A 17,565-nucleotide genomic window follows, 5' to 3' on the forward strand; every position below is an offset into this window, starting at 1 on the left:
CCCAAGAAGATTCTTCAAACTCTGTGGAGAGGAAGGTGTTAGGCTCTTTTAACCCAGCAGTGAAGATGCAGTGCTAGTCTGGGCTGTTGGAATAGCATCCTCTGCTCTCAGGTTCTGAAGGGTTGTGTTTCTGTAGCCACAGATGTTCCTGGAGATGAACAGGGGAAACTTTTGTCTGAACTTCGACTTCTGTCTGCAAGATAGTCTTTTTTCTGTTTGTTAGTGTGTATTAGCACCTGAGCCTAAAAATCACTTGGCTTCCCTATCAGTCAGTTTTTACACTGCCTTAACTCCTGTAGGCGCATGGGAACCTTGGTGTTCATAAGGCTGATTGCTCTGAGGCTCTGCATAGACTCTCTGGTGGGGATTTGTGTATTTTCTTGTGGGGGGGGACTGGAGACAAGCTAAGTGCTTCATGAAATCAGATGTTTTTCATGAAAAAAATGCAGTACTGCCTGGCTGAGCTCTGGGGGGGATGTGTGAAGCTGTGGGCATGAAGATTTGTGCATTTCAGACTGCAGCTAAACTTACAAACTGCATTACCAAATCCTCAGCTGGTCATGGGCAGTAGGAGAACAGGAGGCTGGTCCTGTTTGCTGGAGTTTCCAGCAGTTAAGTTGTAATCACTGGGGGAATTAGGGAGAGAGCACTAAAATGTTCCTTTGACCCGAGCAGTTTGAGGGTTCTAATGAGGCTCATTAGGTCTCTGAAATAATTCCCCTTCTTGCTAGGTGAGCAGGTGCTGCTCTGTGCTAACCAGTGCTCACACAACTGTGCCTTGCCTTGTATTTCTGAAGCTGTGCTGCCCAAGCTTCCAGGAAAGCCTTGCTGGGAAAAGCTTCCTTAACCACTTGGGATAATCATTAAGTAAATGGATTGGCCAGAAGGGAAGATTTATTTAGTGCATTCATGGCACTTACATATACCCATATATGAACATGAGTATGGTGAAAAAAGGTGAAGTCCTGGCATACTTTTTCCTTTTAAAATACCCCCCCTGCACATTCAGTGGAAGTACTGCAAGCTTCAAAATCATTCAGCTTTTATTTCCACTGCTGTGAAATTGCAATTTCCTGCTCTAGATTTTGATAGAAGGAACTGAAAACATTTCTGTGTGATGTGACCAAAATGGTACAGGAAATACATCTGCATGAAGGTTGCTCATTTGTAGTTGAACTAGGGTTAGGTTTGGTGAGGCATCAAATGTGCTATTTGTAACAGCTCTGAAGGTCTTTTGGCGGCCAGTGGTTTTTACTCAGGTTGACAGCCTGCCACAGGTGGGGTCTCCCAGAAATGAATGCTGGGCCTCCTTATCCCCTTCATAAATGGACCATGAGATTAAAAGCAGCCTCACCAAGTCTGCTGGTGACACCAAACTGGGTGGTAAGAGGGCTGCTTCATCTCAGAGACCTGGACAGGTTGTAACAGTGGACGTGAGAGCAGTGTGAAATTGAGCAAAGACAAGTGCATAGTCTTGCACCGGGGATGACACAACTGAAGAGCCCAGTGTGGGCTTGGATCTGTGTGGCCAGCAGCAGCCTTGCTGACCAGGGGGTGCTGCTGTGCAGCAAGCAGAAGGCAGTCAGCTTTAGCAGCAGAGAGAGAAGCATGAGCAGCCCCCTCAGTGCTGGTCAGGCTGCACCTGGGGTACTCTGTCTGCAGTTCACGAAAGATACAGACTGGAGAGGGTCTAAAGGGGACTGGAAAAGATGATTGAAGGACTGGAGAACCTCCCTTGCAAGGGAAGAGTGAAGGAGCCCCCTTGGAGAATGTATTGTGGGCCACCTTCTCAGTATTTGAGTAGCTGAAGGATAGCTACAAAGAGGATGGAGCCATGTGGAGAAGACAAGGGGCAATGAGCAGAAGTTGCACTGGGAGAGGTTTTGTGTTGCCAGAAATAGACTTTTGACAGCCTGAACAATCAATCCCTGCACAGCCTGGCCAGGGACATGGCAGAGTCCCTGTTGCTGGGGGGTTTCACTGAGCTTCCCTTTCCCATGCAAGGTTGGACCAGATGACCTTTGAGGCCCCCTCAATCTGGGCTGCTCCGTGGTCCTGTGATTCTCAAGCTTTTGAGGCAATACTTGTACAGTGAAAGCTGTTTGACCTGCCCCTGGTCTGTTTCTAGCTTGGGCTTCAAATCATGGGTGAAGTTCCTGACTCAGTGCAAGGATCTATTTGCAGCAGGGTTAGTTAATAACACTGCAGGCACATAGTGGAGGTACAAAGTGCTCTCAGCTAGAGCTGTCAAGGGCCCATTTCCTGAAGTGACATGATACAGGATATGCCATCTGCTGAGCAGCAGTGTTTGGCTTCTGACTTCAGGCCTGCTCAGAGCAGAGCAAGGAAACAGACTTAGAAAAAAAATCTTTAAATCCAGTGGTGTGAAAAAGTGCAGGAAACTCAACCACAGAATCATGGAATTGATTGTTGTGTTTGGAACAGCCCCATTAAGATCATGAACTCCAATCATTCTCTACTTCTACCAAGGCTGGGGCTAAACCATGGCCCTCAGCACCACATCTCTGCCTCTTTGAAACCCCTCCAGGGATGGGGATTCAACCACCTCCAGGGGCAGCCTGTGCCAGGCTTGGAGAACCCTTTCAGAAAAGTTACTTCCAACCTAAACCTCCCCTGGGGGGTTGGAACTTAGATGATCTTCAAGGTCCCTTCCAACCCAAACCACCTTCTGATTATGTGACTCTTGTCTTCCTGATTGAGCCCTAAGCATTTAAACAGACCATAACCAGTTCCCAGACTATGTATTTTTTCCCTCAAGACATTTTTCTGTAACAAAAGCTAGAAATGCCATAGGTTAACTTCAGAGTGTCACTTCTCTGATCAGACAGGGTGACCTGGAGCAGCAGTCCTCAGGTCAGTCTCCATCAGGAGTGAGGCCCTGGGGTTCCTGCTGCAGCATCTGGTCTCTGTTTTGTGAGGCAGTGTCTGATGCAGCTCCTGCCCTTGTGCTGCAGGCAGGAGCTCTGTGCTTAGGGACAGGCCTCGGAGAGGTCACCTGCCTGTCATGCTGATTTTGTTGTGGGGGAGAGCAGCTACTGTGGTTAATAACAGGAGCTGTATTAGATGAAATAAAAGCACATCAGCAAAGCTTGGTGGCAAGAGTAAATCTCAGCAGTGCTGTTGGTCTTTGCTGGGTTGCAGCCATGTAAGGCTGCTGGTGTCCTCCAGGCACTTCTGGAGAAAGCAGCTGCTCCAGCATCCCCTGTGTCAAACTCTTGTCACTGTGGTGTGGCCAGGAAATGGGGTTACATCAGGATATCCTCTGGTCACCCTTTTACCATTGGTTCCATGTCTGAGTTTCAGCTAGTCCAGAGTGCAGTGTGTTGGTAGGTGGCGGAACTGAAGATGCCAGCCCCAGCCTTTGTTTCTGAGCCTGGAAGGTCTCACATTCTGTTGCTAGGGGCAGCAGCAGCTGTGTTCTGAGGAGGGGCAGGGCCTGTAAGCTGGGACAGCTTAGTGGTGCCATTGCCAGGTGCAAGATCTCACTTCTGGCTCTGCCCTGCTTATTGCTGGCTTTGGCAGTGTGGTAATTAAGAATAAAACAATGTTTCTGACATGCTCATGGTACTGGGCAGTGTTTGAAAACAGACTGAGTGAGTTTGGAGTATCTTCAGAAGATCTTCAGTTGTTAAGATAACTCTACTGTAGAGACAGCATGTGAGAGTTCACAGCTACTCTGCTCAGCTTTTTTCTGCACTTGCTTTTGTCTTCTGCACAGCCATGAGCTCTCATGTTGGTTTTCAGGAGGGCTCTGTGTATAGATGGGATGACAGAAAACATCCAGTTGGAAGAGACTTCCAAGCTCATCCAGTCCAACCCTCCACCCAGCACTGCAGGGGCAGCACCAAACCATGTCCCTAAGCACCAGGTCCATGCTGCTGGAACACCCCCAGGGATGGGGACTCCAGCACTGCCCTGGGCAACCCCTTCCAATGGCTGAGATCCCTTCCAGGGGAGAAATATTGCTTGAGATCCAGCCTGATCCTCCCTAGGTGCAGCTCTGTTCCTGTCCCTTGCCAACAAGAAGAGACTGCCCCCTCCTCACTCCAACCTCCCTTCAGGGAGCTGCAGAGAGCAATGAGGTCTCCCTCAGCCTCCTCTTCTCCAGCCTGAACACCCCCAGCTCCCTCAGCCCTCCTCTAACCCAGGGGCTCCAGGCCCTTCTCCAGCTTGGCTGCCCTGCTCTGGACCTGCTCCAGCCCCTCAATGTTCTTCCTGCAGGGAGGGCCCAGAGCTGAGCACAGCACTCGAGGTGTGGCCTCCCCAGTGCTGAGCACAGAGGGATGGTCACCTCCTGTCCCTGCTGCCCACCCTGCTTCTGACCCAAGCCAGGCTGCCATTGGCTTTCTTGGCCCCCTGGGCACTGCTGGTTCATGTTCAGTTGACTTTGACTTGACTTTGGTCTTCTGCTACATTCATATTGCCTTATAGCAAGGTGTGCAAATCAGAGCTGTGGTCAGTGATCCTGTGACAGTCACCCTCCTCCCTGCGTTCTGATTTACAAAATCTGGCTTTTAAATGAATCTGTGGAGCTGGGCTGCTACTTTCCAGAGAAGAACTGCAGTGAAAGATTCTTCAATGAGGTGACCTTCTGCAAGAGTTGAGATTTGTCATGTCAGTTTGGGAGATAGAGGGAGAAAAGCATGAGGACCAGACTAGTTCACATGTATGTCCCTTAAATCCAAAGTGGAAGGGGCAAGCAAGCAAGCTCTAAAGATTTGAGTGTGATAGAGCCTTAAAGTTATGTTGCTGTTCAGAAAGTAGCTCTCTGGTGCAGCAGGAGTGGCTGGAAGGTGCAGAATGTCTGACAGAAGTGTTTGCCTCTGAATTCATGAGGTTACAGCATCATAGAATGCTTTGTTTTGGAAGAGACCTTTAAAGCTCATCCAGTCCAATCCTCTGCAGTCAGCAGGAATATCTGCAACTAGAGAAGGCTGCTCAGAGCCCTAAACAACTTGCAGTGGTTCCAGGGATGGAGCATCTCCCACCTCTCTGGGCACCCTGGGCCAGTGTTTAATTGTGCACAATATCTCCCTTCTCTCCAGTCTGACTCTCCCTCTCTTAGTTTAAACCTGTCACTGATTGTCCTGTCCCCAGCCTTCTTACCAGCCCCTTGAAGTACTGGAAGGCTGCTCTGAGGTCTCCGTGGAGCTTTCTCTTCTCCAGGATGAGCAACCCCAACTCTCAGCCTGGCCTCACAGCTGAGGTGCTCCAGCCCTCTGATCATCTGTGTGGCCTCCTCTGGCCTCACTCCAGCAGTTCCATGTCCATTTTGTGCAGAGTGTCCAGAGCTGCATACCAGGTGAGGTCTCAAGAGAACAGTGTAGAGCAGTAGAATCACCTCCCTTGACCTGCTGATCATTCCTTTGATTCATCCCAGGATACAGTTGGCCTTCTGGGCTGTGAGCACACGTTGGCTCCTGTCCAGCTTTTCATCTTCCAGTACCTCCAAGTCTTCCTCTACAGGGCTTCTCTCAACCCCTTCATCCCCCACCCTGGACTGATACCAAGGCTTACCCTGACCCAGGTGCAGGATCTTGCACTTGGCCTTGTTGAACCTCATGAAGTTCACACAGACCCTCTTCTCCAGCTTGTCCAGGACCCTCTGGATGTGTTCTGTCCCTCACGTGTCAGTCACACCACTCAGCCTGATGTGATGTGCAGACTTGCTGAGGGTGCAATCAATCCCATTGCCTGTGTAACTGATAAAGATACTAAACAGCACTGGTCCCAGTACAGACCCCTGAGGGACAGCTCTTGTCACTGATCTCCAGGGATGTCACTGCTGCTTTCAAGTTATGTTCTGGCATGTCACCACTTGAGTATTAGGGCAGCAGTCATGCCCCTGTGCTCAGCACTGCTGAGGCTGCATCTCTAATACTGGGCTCAGCGAAGGAAGAAAGAGGAAGTGTGAGACCTTGCAGATGGATTCATAGGGAGCAGGACATTATGGGTATGAAATACACAGCTTCCTGTGTCCACCCAGTGGGCTGAACACTTGGGGCACCAAAGGTGTACCCCATGTGGCAGCAGCAGAAGGCACCCAGCCCAAACTGCCCCAGTTAATTCCTAGAAGAAAGGCATTGAAGGGCTGGAGCAGGTCCAGAGAAGGGCAGCAAAGCTGGGGAAAGGTCTGGAGAACAGAGCTGGGGAGGAGCAGCTGAGGGATCTGGGGGTGTTGAGTGTGGAGAAGAGGAGGCTGAGGGAGACCTCATTGCTCTCTACCTCTACCCTGAAAGGAGGCTGGAGCCAAGTGGGGATTGGGCTCTTCTCCCTAGTCTCAGGTGATAGAGGGAGAGGAAATGGCCTGAAATTGTGCCAGGGGAGGCTAAGGTTGGAGAGGAGGAAAAATTTCTTTGCTGCCAGAGTGGTCAGGGATTGGCAGAGGCTGCCCAGGGAGGTGGTGGAGTCCCCATCCCTGGAGGTGTTCCAGAAACCTGTGGCCATGGCACTTGGGGTCAGGGTTTGATGGCCATGGTGGGGTTGGGTTGATGGTTGGCCTGGCTGATCTCTTCCAACTAAAACAATTCTATGATTTAGAAATTGGGAGCCTGCTTTATGAGATGTTTTACAAAGCCAGAGTTGATGTGAATGGGAAGTAGGTGACCGTCCTCGGTCTGCCTGGAGGTGGCTTTTGAACTGCTGTCCACAGATACACCTCCCCTGACAAGTCACTGCTCCCTTAGCTCATGTAGGCTTCCAAGATTGTTGTGCTTTCCTTGTAGCTCTTTTTGTTGCTTTTTAAATTGGATGCTGAAAAAATCCTTTCATAAAACAAATGCTGGAGAAAAAAGTGCTATGGGAGTTGGCTGCAAGTCAAGCAAAGCATGGCCTGAGCTTTGCCTCTGTGGTGTGACTCGCAAACACGTTTGCATTGGCTTTGCTTTCTGCTTAACGAGAAACTAAATGGCAGCTCCTCGAACTGGGCTGCAGGACAGAGCTGAAAATGTAATGACAGTGTGCTCTGATTTGTTTTGTGTCAGGCTTTGATGGCATGACAAGAACATTGCTCCCCCCATCTCCAGGAGATAAGTTAATCAGCCCGAGCTCAGTCTTGCTCCCTTGTAAGGACAGGCAGGAGAGACTTTGACAAGATTCCATGGTAGTGGCAATGGTCCAGATGGCCTTGGCTCTCTTTCCTCCTGGGCTAAGATTTGTTTTCTCCCTCTTCTAAACCCTAAAGAAAGTCATGCCTTTGGTGGACATGTATCAGTCTTGCACATCCTCTTTGGAACAGTAGCAGTGCTCTTCCATAGCAGCGTGCCTGAGAAAGCAGCTTGAAGAAAGAAGCTTTCAGCCATTTCTTAGCATTCTAGTCTTGTTCATCACTACAAGAGCAGTGTATGAGCCTGCTGAGAGTACTCGGTGTTCTGAGCCGAGGCACCACTCTTCCACCAAGGGCTGCTGTCTGCCTGGCGAGGAGCGACTCTATTGGGAACATTGGCACATTGTGAGCTCAATGGCTTGAAAGAAACATAGAACAACAGCTTTGCATGTCTCTAAATGAGCTTACAAACCTTATAAATCACAGCATCTCTGGGCCCTTTTGAAATGCAAAGTGATGGATCCTGCTCATGAGTTTGTCTTGACTCTCCTCCTGCAGTCTCGAAACAGTGAGCTTGAAGATCCCAGGGAAACTGACCTGGGATGCTGCAGTGCTGCACAGGGTAAAATCCTTACTGATTACCCTGTGAGAGACTTGCCTTTGTTCAAAGCCACCCTGCACTCCCATGAGCAGGATTGCTTCTGTTCTGTCATTTCGGGACTTGGGTAGGGAACCACATCTTCAGTAGGCGCTTTGAGTTTTGTAGCTTCACCTCTCTCTTTTACAGGCAGTCCAAAGTGTTCAGGATTTCAGTAGTGGCTGTAGTGTGGTGTCACAAGAGGGTAGAAAGAGTAGCAGAGGTTGGGTTTCAATATTGTTGAAGTATTTCTTGGCCTGAAATTAGGCACTGTTAGTGGTTGAAAATGCACTTTAAGAACCAGTATTGACAAAAAGATGTGTTAGTAATGGCACTGTCTGTACGAGTCAGCTTTCCAAGGCCAGGCTGCATGAGGCCTGGAGCACTCTGGGCTGATGAGAGGTGTCCCTGCCTATGGCAGGGGGTTGGAACTGGGTGAGCCTTAAGGCCCCTTCCAACCCAACCCATTCTAGGTTTCTGTGGTGTGGTGATTTTTCCTTCAGGAGGACTTTGCAGATGAGAGCATGGCTCTTTAGCACCCCTTTGAGTCTCATTTATTTATTTGTTTTCCATTGAAAAGCACTGAAAGGCAGTGGCTCAGAGCACATTGTAGGTCAGTTTGTAGATGTAACGCCTTGGATTCCGCAGTCTGGAGCGGGTAGCAGCAGTGCTTTGGTCTGCGTTAGCTGTGCAAATCCCTGGGAAGTATGAAAATCTGGCAGTTTTAGTCCTGTGAGTACAAAACTCTGCAGAGCAACAGTAACAAGTTCTGAAGTACTTGGCAGTGGAACTGACTTGTCTGTGTCTGAAATCATTCCCATGGGATTGTTGTACTTTTGATTTTGAAGAGGAAAAGACAAACACTTCAGAATCCCTCTCCTGGTTGTATTCATCATGGGAAAAAAAGAATAAATATAGAGAGAGGTTGGGGTTCTGTGCACACAAATACTGTCTTACTGCAGGGGGGGGAGTTCTTCATTGAATCAGTAGGTGAAGAAAGCCCCTGGGCTTGGCTAGCCCTCGTGTTATGCAGGAATCCAGCATGGTGCACACCTCCCAAGGAGGGCTCAGTGCCCATTGCCAAGCTCAGCTGGCATACAGGTGTGAAGGAGTCCTTACTGCAGAAGGGAGCTCCAGCTGTGGCAGGAGGTTGTGCAAGCAGAGACTCCTCAGAGCTGATGCTCTGCTTCAGTTGTGCTCACCTTCCCGGCTTTGTTTTTGCAGCCAGCTGCTTGTGAGGGAGGCCTCTGGCTTTGCAAATAGCTGGTTGGGTTTCTACAAAGTTCCTGTAGTACAGTTCTTTCATAACCTTCATTTTTGGACATCTGTGATGGCTCTTCAGCTCTCATGGAGGTGAGAGAAAGTGTTCTGACTTGTTCTAGAGTATTAGGGGAGAATTTCCCTTTTGGGGTGGGTTAGGGGAGATTTTGTGCAGCATTTCCAGACTGCTGGAAAAAGGACATTTTCACTTCTCCTTGGAAAGTTACCCAATTAATTGTCAGCTTTATGTTTAAAAAATCAGCTGCTGCTTTGTCTTTCAGTGGGTCTGGCCTCTGTCTCCAGTCACTGTGCTCTCTTTTGTTGGCTGGGTCATGTTACTAGGAAGAGAAGTTTCTTTTTTCTTTGGTACAGCATTTTGGGAGGCTTACCTGGAGCACAGTTACTGAAGCAGCAGCATCTTGTCAAGGGTCAGGATGGAACTTCCCTTGTTATTGTCTTACAGCTGATAATTTCTATCTGCAGTTAACCCACAGTTTGGTTTGCAGCACACACAACCAGGCCAGGTGGCAGCAGGCACTCTGTGGCTGCCAAGGTGGTGTTCTTTATAGCAGAGTTTGGTACCTTTGCACTAGTGCTTGTCTTGCAGACTTTGCTGGTAGTGTTTGGCTGGGTTGGGTTTTATTGCAGCAGTGCTAACAGTTTCCAGACAGAGGTGTGATGGGGGAACTCAGAGGTAATTTCAGATATTAATAGGAGAATTTACTTCTCCTGTGTGTTAAGCTAAGAGATCTAAAGTTGCTCTGCACATTAAACAGCTTTTAACAGAGTGTTTGCCACGATGTGTTGTGTTCTTATGGCCATGTTGGTGTCATGTCCAACTGACTAAAGCTTACTTCCTGAAGTCTGACTTCATGGATACCTGCCTGGAAAAGATCTGGGAAGCAGATAGCAATTTCTCAAGCCACAGCTGTGGAGGGGTTTTCGTTTCCTTTGCCAAATGTTGCTCTTGCTTTGTGGAGTTGTGCAGCAGCTCTCTTTTCATTGAAGGCTTTACTTGATTCGTTTCAGGCTGCTGCCCAGACTTCACAGGGGCAAACAGTTCCCCTTTTTCCTTTGATATCTTTAGTCTGTCTTCTCTTCTGTTTTACTGAAGGGAAGTTACAGGCTAGTCTTTGCATCTACAGATTTTTCTCCACCTTAGGTCTGCTTTCTGCTGAGTGTTCCTCACCTATGCTGCCTGCTGTTGGGCTAAATTGGTAGTTCTGAGTGTCTGTGTCTAAGGTGAAGGTATTAGGAGCTCTACAGCAGAAGCAGTAGATCTACATGTGCTGGAAGACTCTGCTCTCTCATCTGGTAGTTGTTCTTAAAGGTGTAATATGAAATGGAATTAAAAGTGAACACTACTGGTATGGAATATCAGATGGAATTGCAATCAAAATCATAAACCAGGAGTGTCATAAATTGAAGCTTGAATGCCAAGACTGTTAACCACAAGGGAATCCCTTACTGTAGTGGAATTGGTGTTGGAAGCTTGACTTTGGAGGAGAACCCCTACTGAAAGGCATTGCCTGGAATGCACAGTGTGAACTTGCCATAATTTTAGGCATAAAGCAGTGCCTTGAATAGTGCCATTCAGAACAGGCTCATGGGGCCAGGGCTCCTGCAGCCAGAGAAGGGTTCTGGTGGGAAGGAACTATGGCTTGCCCTTGAGTTTAGCAGTCTCTGAACTCTGTACTAGCTGCTGCCAGTGCTCTTGCATGCTTGCTGTGCATGGGTAGGTTTCAGAGCCCTGCACTGTTGTTATTTTAGCTTCCTCCAGGAGATGGTACAGTTGGCAAGATTCAGTGAAAGCCTGGGAAGGAACATGACTGCTTGGGTGTCTGTACCTGTCTGCAGGCTGGCTCCTGAGGCTTGCTCAGTGCTCATGTGGCAGTGAACAGCACTGAGAGGTCTGTGGGCTCTGGGGTTGGTGCCATTGAGGACTTTGCTGTGTCTGTGTGTCAGTATATATTGAAAGATCCATAGTGATTCCTGATGCACCAGGTGTATGCCTGGGAGTTTGTAAGTGAAGCTGCTGACCGTGTGATGGTGGAACAGCATCGAGTGCATGTGCTGGGATGGGAAATCCACAGGGGGTGAGGTGGGTGAAGTTTGCACATGGGATTCATGGAATCCTAGAATGGTCTGGGTTGGAAGGGACCTTCAAGATCATTTAGTTTCAACCCCTTGCCATGGGCAGGGACACCTCCCACCAGCCCAGGTTGCTCACGGCTTCATCCAACCTGTGCTTGAACTCCTCCAGGGAGGAGGCAGCCACAGCCTCCCTGGGCAACCTGTGCCAGTGTCTCCCCACCCTCAGTGCCAAGAATTTCTTCCTCATCTCCAGTCTCATTCTCTCTTCTTCCAGCTTGAAGCCATTGTCCCTCGTCCTGTTACTCCCAGCCCTTGTCAAAAGTCCTTCCCCAGCTCTCCTGGAGCCCCTGGAAGGCTGCTCTGAGGTCTCCCCAGGCCAGGTGGGAGGTGTCCCTGTCCATGGTGGGGGGTGTTGGAACTAGGTGATCTCTAAGGTCTCTTCCAACCCAAACCATTCTGTGAATGATGAAACATGTCTGAAATGAAACATTTGAAATGCAACAATGCTGTTGCTGTACCCTGATCACACAGAGCATGCACTGTGGGTTTTGCTTGGTATCACTTCTGAATCCCAGCATTGTGTGTTCTGCTGAAGTGGAGTTGCTTGATGGAGTGTATTGGGACAGATCCCACCAGCACATTTTGCTATCACCTTGCACTCATATTAATGAATCCATCTGAAGAAAACCATAGTTGTGAGTTTTGAGGTGGAGTGTGGTCACAGAGTGAGGCAGTCATGGTGGCACCAACAGTCTGATCCTTTAAAACTTTGGAAACAGACCAGATTGTGGGGGGGAAAGCCAATTAGTGTGGGACTGCTGAAGTGCAAGGGAAGAAAAGCAATACCCTTGAGAGGGAGCTGATGAAAAGGGGCCAGCAGAGCAGCCTGGGAAGTGCAGTGTCAGCAGGGTGTGCAGTTAACCTGTAAGCCAGTGAGCACTTCTGTGTGACTGCGTTCTGTGTGCTTAGGAAAACTGAGGGGATAGTTTGTGCAGCAGCCTGTTCCTCTGCTTTATGCATATGTCTTCAGAAAGAAGCTCAGAGGAGGTTCCAAACTGGGATCCTTCTTGACAGTGCTCATGCTGGAGAAGTCCTCTCAAGCTGAAGTGGAGCAGATAAATTGTTTGGACAGAATGACACAAAGAGTGCCACTGCTGGAGATGCTGGCACTGCCTGATGGTGCCAGTGGTATTTGTGGCTCACAACTACAGCAGAGCAGCACTGCCATTTGCTGGGCTTGTTGGTATCCTCTTTTCCAGACACCCTTACCCTCATCTCCTGGGGCACTTTGTGTCCAGACTGACCTTTGATTCTGCTCCTTGTCTCTGCTCTTCTGAGAGTTGGCAGCATGGTAATGAAGCAAACCCAGCAGTTTGTGGAGACGTTGGTTTCTCATAGAGGAACTCAGCACATTGTGATGACTCCCTGGTGTGGCTGCTTTGATTTCAGGATAGAAGGAGGTATTTTAAATAGGGGATGAAGCTGTTGATGGTTTTGTGAAATGAGTGTGGTGTAGAAAAGGCTCTGTCAGCCCAGGAAGGTGGTTGAGTAAAGGACTCTGTTGTTTTTTAACCACCTTTGAAATCCTGTGGCCATGCAAGTGGCAGTTGTTTATTTGCCTTTATAAATGGATATATTTCAGTGATCTAATTTAACTGTTAAGGTAAAAGGAAACTACCTGGAAGCTAAACAGGAGAATGGCTCTGTAGGGACAGGATAAGGTAGCATAGACTAGCTGGACATGCTGCTGAAGCTGCAGTTGGTGTTTCTGAGAAGCACAGGATGTGATGTGTTTAAAGGGAGACACTGGAAATACATTGAACCCATCCCAGCAGGGGAAAAAATCAATCCTAGAAATGAAGCCTTCTAATTCTAATAAAGTCTGTTAAGCTTTATGACATCCTATTAGCTTTTGTTGTTTAAGAGGAGGGTATGGCTGCTCTGGCTGTTGAAGGGAAGATCCTAGAATGGTCTGGGTTGGAAGGGACCTCCAAAGGTCATCCAGTTCAACCCCCTCTGTAAGATGCTCCTTTCTTACCTGCATTAGGGAAAAGTCAGCTGGCAGAGTGGAAGATTGAGCAAGCAAGCTGAGAGATGAGTTATCTCTGCAGCCACCAACAGATCTGATCATGCCTCCTTTCCCTTGCCCTTCACCATTCCTGCTTAAACTCTTCTGTATGTTCCATCCCTGTGCCCTGCACCGCTCTCAGCCAGCACTGCCTTCCCACTGCTGAGCTTGTGTGCTCCTGTTTAGTCACCACTGCTACTGATTAAAATAGCCATGGTCCTGTGTTTCTCTCTTGACTGTGATAGCTTCTCATGGCTGAAGTTCTTCTGCTTTAGCTGATAGCACTGAGAAACAGGCAACCAAGCTGGGGAAGGGTCTGGAGAAGAGGGCTGGGGAGGAGCAGCTGAGGAAGCTGGGGGTGTTGAGTGTGGAGAAGAGGCGGCTGAGGGAGACCTCATTGCTCTCTACAGCTCCCTGAGAGGAGGCTGCAGTGAGGTGGGGGTTGGGCTCTGCTCCCTAGGCTCAGGTGACAGAAGGAGAGGAACTGGCCTGGAATTGTGCCAGGGGAGGGTTGGGTTGGAGATGAGGGAGAATTTGTTTGCTGCCAGAGTGGTCAGGGATTGGCAGAGGCTGCCCAGGGAGGTGGTGGAGTCCCCATCCCTGGAGGTGTTCCAGAGAGCTGTGGCCATGGCACTTGGGGCCAGGGTTTTTTGGTTGGTAGTTCGTGGTTGGGTGGTGTTGGATCGATGGTTGGACTGGATGATCTTGGAGGACTTTTCCAGCCAAAACAACTCTATGATTCAGTGTTCCATGTTTTACACTAGCTATACCAAATTCTTTACTTCTCTTATTCACAACTCTCTAAAGTTACCTTAAGCTTAGCATTTGCAGTCCACCGTTACTGCTGCTGATTTTACTTCAGAAACAGACTGCAGTTGATAAATGAATGATTGAGAGCTGAGGAGCTAAAGATCTGTTACAGGGACACCACCCAGCCAGTACCTCTTTTTTTAATGAGAGTTTTGAACAGGAGAGTTTTTTCTCTGGATGCTGTAGCAAAGGGGAACTGCTCACTGAAGAGCCTTTGAAATAAGGAGCTCTTGGCCTGCAGCTTCCTTAGAATACATAGAATACATAGAATAAACCAGGTTGGAAGAGACCTTCAAGATCATCGCGTCCAACCCATCAACCAATCCAACACCGCCCAAGCAACTAACCCACAGCACCAAGTACCCCGTCAAGTCTTCTCCTAAAAACCTCCAGTGATGGCGACTCCACCACCTCCCCAGGCAGCCCATTCCAATGTGCAATCACTCTTTCTGTATAGAACTTTTTTCTAACATCCAGCCTGAATCTCCCCTGGCGCAGCCTGCATGATTTCAAGGTGTGGTTTGAAGGGAATGTAAGATCAGGACCTTGAATCTGTATTTCGAAGAGGTTTTAAAGTGCTTTACTCAAGAGTTGATGTCTAAAATCTGAAAGGCAGTGTTTTCATGGTGGGTTCTGAAACAGCATTGGAAACTGGCCTCTTAAAAGTGACATTTGCCTGCTATTCTTCATCTCTGTTTCAGAGCTTTTAAAACCCAGCCCAGTACCCAACCTGCCTGGCAGACCAATGGCTCACAGACACATTCTGTGCCACCTGCCTTTCATTTTCCTGCATAGGATTATGTTGTAACAATTGAAAGCAAAAGTGTGATGCAAAAGTCAGAGTTCAAACCTGGCAAATGTCCTGAACTGTCCTGCATTGTTGTACTGAGCCTTTGAAACCTCCCCTCTGAGAGAGAAACCAAAAAGACTGAATGTTGGCTTTGGAAGCAAAAGACTTTGTGTGTGTTTGGTTTTGTTCTGTGACAGGAGAGGAAGCAGCCTGAGCTTGTCCTTGGGAAGTTCAGGTTGGACATTAGCAACAATTTCTTCCCTGAAAGGGTTGCCAGGCCCTGGAGCAGGCTGCCCAGGAAAGTGGCTGGATCCCTGGAGGGATTTACAAGTTGTGCTGCTGAGGGACATGGTTTTGCAGCAGACTTGGCAATGTTGGGCTAATGGTTGGACTTGATGATATTAAAGGTCTTTTCCAGCATGAATGATTCTGTGGAAGCCTGAAATGAAGCAGATAACTGCACTGCCCCAGAGGAAACCAGCAGGTTGAGAAGTTTATTGTGCTTCTGCAAGATATGTGGAGGTTTTCTGTGCTAGCTGTGACCCTGGACAAACAGATTGGTTCAAATGATGCTAAGGGCAGAGCAGACCCCAGACTTTGGGAATTCACCACCACCACTCATCTGCTTTTGAAAATCACAGAATGCTTTGGGCTGCAGGGGGCCTCCAGAGCTCATCCAGTCCAACCCCTTCGCAGTCAGCAGGGACATCCTCTACTGGATCAGGTTGCCCTGTCCAGCCTCACCTTGAATATCTCCAGGAATGGGGCCCCAGCCACCTCCCTGGCCGACCTGTGAGGTTGCTCCACACTACTTTTCAAATCTAGGAAATGCTGAAGACAAAGAAACACCGTAATTGTTCTGTAGCTGTGCCAGCTTCTCATTTGTGATCAAACTTGTTCCTCACATCCAATCTCAATCTGCTCTGCTCTCATTTCAAACCATTGCCCCTGGTCTTGTCCCTGCAGCCCTTTGCAAACAGTCCCTCTGTAGTCTTCTTGTTGTAGCCCCTTCAGGTCCTGGCAGGCTGCTCTAAGGTCTCCCTGGAGCCTTCCCTTCTCCACGCTGAACACCCCCAGCTCCCTCAGCCTGTCCTCATAGCAGAGCTGCTCCAGCCCCCTGACTGTTTTCTTGGCCTCCTCTGGACCTGCTCCATCAGCTCCAGGTCCTCCCTGTATTGAGGGCTCCAGAGCTGGACACAGCCCTGCACATGAGGTCTCCCCAGAGCAGAGGGGCAGGATCCCTCTCTCCGTCTCTGGCCACACTGCTTTGGATGCAGCCCAGGCTGCCCTTGGCCTTCTGTGCTGCAAGCTCACCCTGCCTGCTCCTGGCCAGCTTCTCCCCCCCCGCAGCACCCCCAAGTCCTTATCCTCAGGGCTGTCTCTATCCCCTCCTCCCCCAGCCTGTGCTGATAGTGAGGATTGTTCCAGCCCAGGAGCAGGACCTGCCCTTGCTCTTGTTGAGCCTCATGAGGTTCACCTGGGCACCACCTGTGCAGCCTGTCCAGGTCCCTCTGGATGCCCTCCTGTCCCTCTGGCACATCAGCAGCACCACTCAGCTTAGTGCCATTGCAAACTGCTGATGATGCCTGGGTCTCACTGTCTACAGCAGCGATAAAGTATCAAACAGTAATCCCTGGAGAGGACCTAGCAGCCTCCTAGGCAGTCTCTGCCTACTGCTTCTCAGAGCGTGAGACTCAGTGCAGAGCTAGCAGTGCAGTTTGTGTTGCTGTGCAAGCAGTTACAGTTTCTGTGCTGCAGTTACCAAAGAACTGAAGTTCTGCAGAGGCTCTCCTGGGAACTTGCTGCGTGCCTTTGGCAAAGATGGCTTTTAGGAAGGCTGTGAAGGATTTCTCAGGAAGTTGCTCTTCCCTCTCACATCTTCCAAAGTGCTGACCTCCTCCTCCCCTGTTTGTATTCCTGGCCCACTAAGGCTTTTTCCTTTGCCATGCACTTTCCTTTTTCATCACCAGCATAAGTCCTATGACACACCCAGGATGCAAAGCCTGACTTCAGTGGGGTGAAAATGCTGTGATGCTTTTCAGTGTAGCATTTTGTAGTTCAAACTAAGCCACTCTGTGGAGAGGTAAGGTGGAAAAGGGATGTTCTTCTGAAATGACCCAATTTAATAACAGGCAGCTTTTAAAGCAATTCTGATTACCCCTCTTTGCATATTGTAGTTTGGTTCTACTGTTTCTTCTCAGAGCTGAAGTAAATAATTTCTACCTGGAGCCTGTAGATCATTCTGATGAGGATAGCATTGGAGTTTGTCCTAGCTTCATTCCTGTAGAATCATAGAACCATCTGGGTTGGAGGGGACCTCTAAAGGTCATCTCATCCAACCCCTCTGCAGTGAGCAGGTTCATCCTCCACTTGACTGAGAGGAAGAAATATGTTTGAATTTGAAGTGAGGAATCAAAGACACTTCAAGTGTGTTCTCTAATGCATGTTCCTGGAAAATAAGCTTTCAACAGGCTTGTGCTGGAGCTTCTCCTCAGGCCTGGTTCCTTGATGGTATCTAGCAGGCAGAGACTGAGAGATCAGCTTTCAATCCTCAATTGCATAGCTTTATAAAAGCTGAAAACAGTCACATTAGGTCAAATCACAGAACACTTCCAGCTGGAAGAGTCCTCCAAGCTCATCCAGTCCAGCTCTTGAACCGGCACTGGAGGGTCAGCACCAAACCATGTCCCTAAGCACCAGGGCCACAGCTGCTGGAACACCCCCAGGGATGGTGACTCCAGCACTGCCCTGGGCAGCCTCTTCCAATGGCTGAGAACCCTCTCTATGAGGAAATATTTCCCAGAAGTATTCCTAGCCAGCTTTGAACTGAGCAGGTGGAA

At 49.0% G+C, this 17,565-nt stretch overlaps 1 protein-coding gene across 3 annotated transcripts in view; it reads left to right on the forward strand.

The window, feature by feature from the left end:
* ROCK1 (Rho associated coiled-coil containing protein kinase 1) overlaps positions 1-17,565 on the forward strand; it is a 100,429-nt gene that overhangs the window by 15,031 nt on the left and 67,833 nt on the right. The gene's annotated exons all lie outside the window — the stretch shown is intronic.

The sequence above is a fragment of the Dryobates pubescens genome, chromosome 3 (genome assembly GCF_014839835.1).
Source record: "Dryobates pubescens isolate bDryPub1 chromosome 3, bDryPub1.pri, whole genome shotgun sequence".
Lineage (NCBI taxonomy): Eukaryota > Metazoa > Chordata > Aves > Piciformes > Picidae > Dryobates > Dryobates pubescens.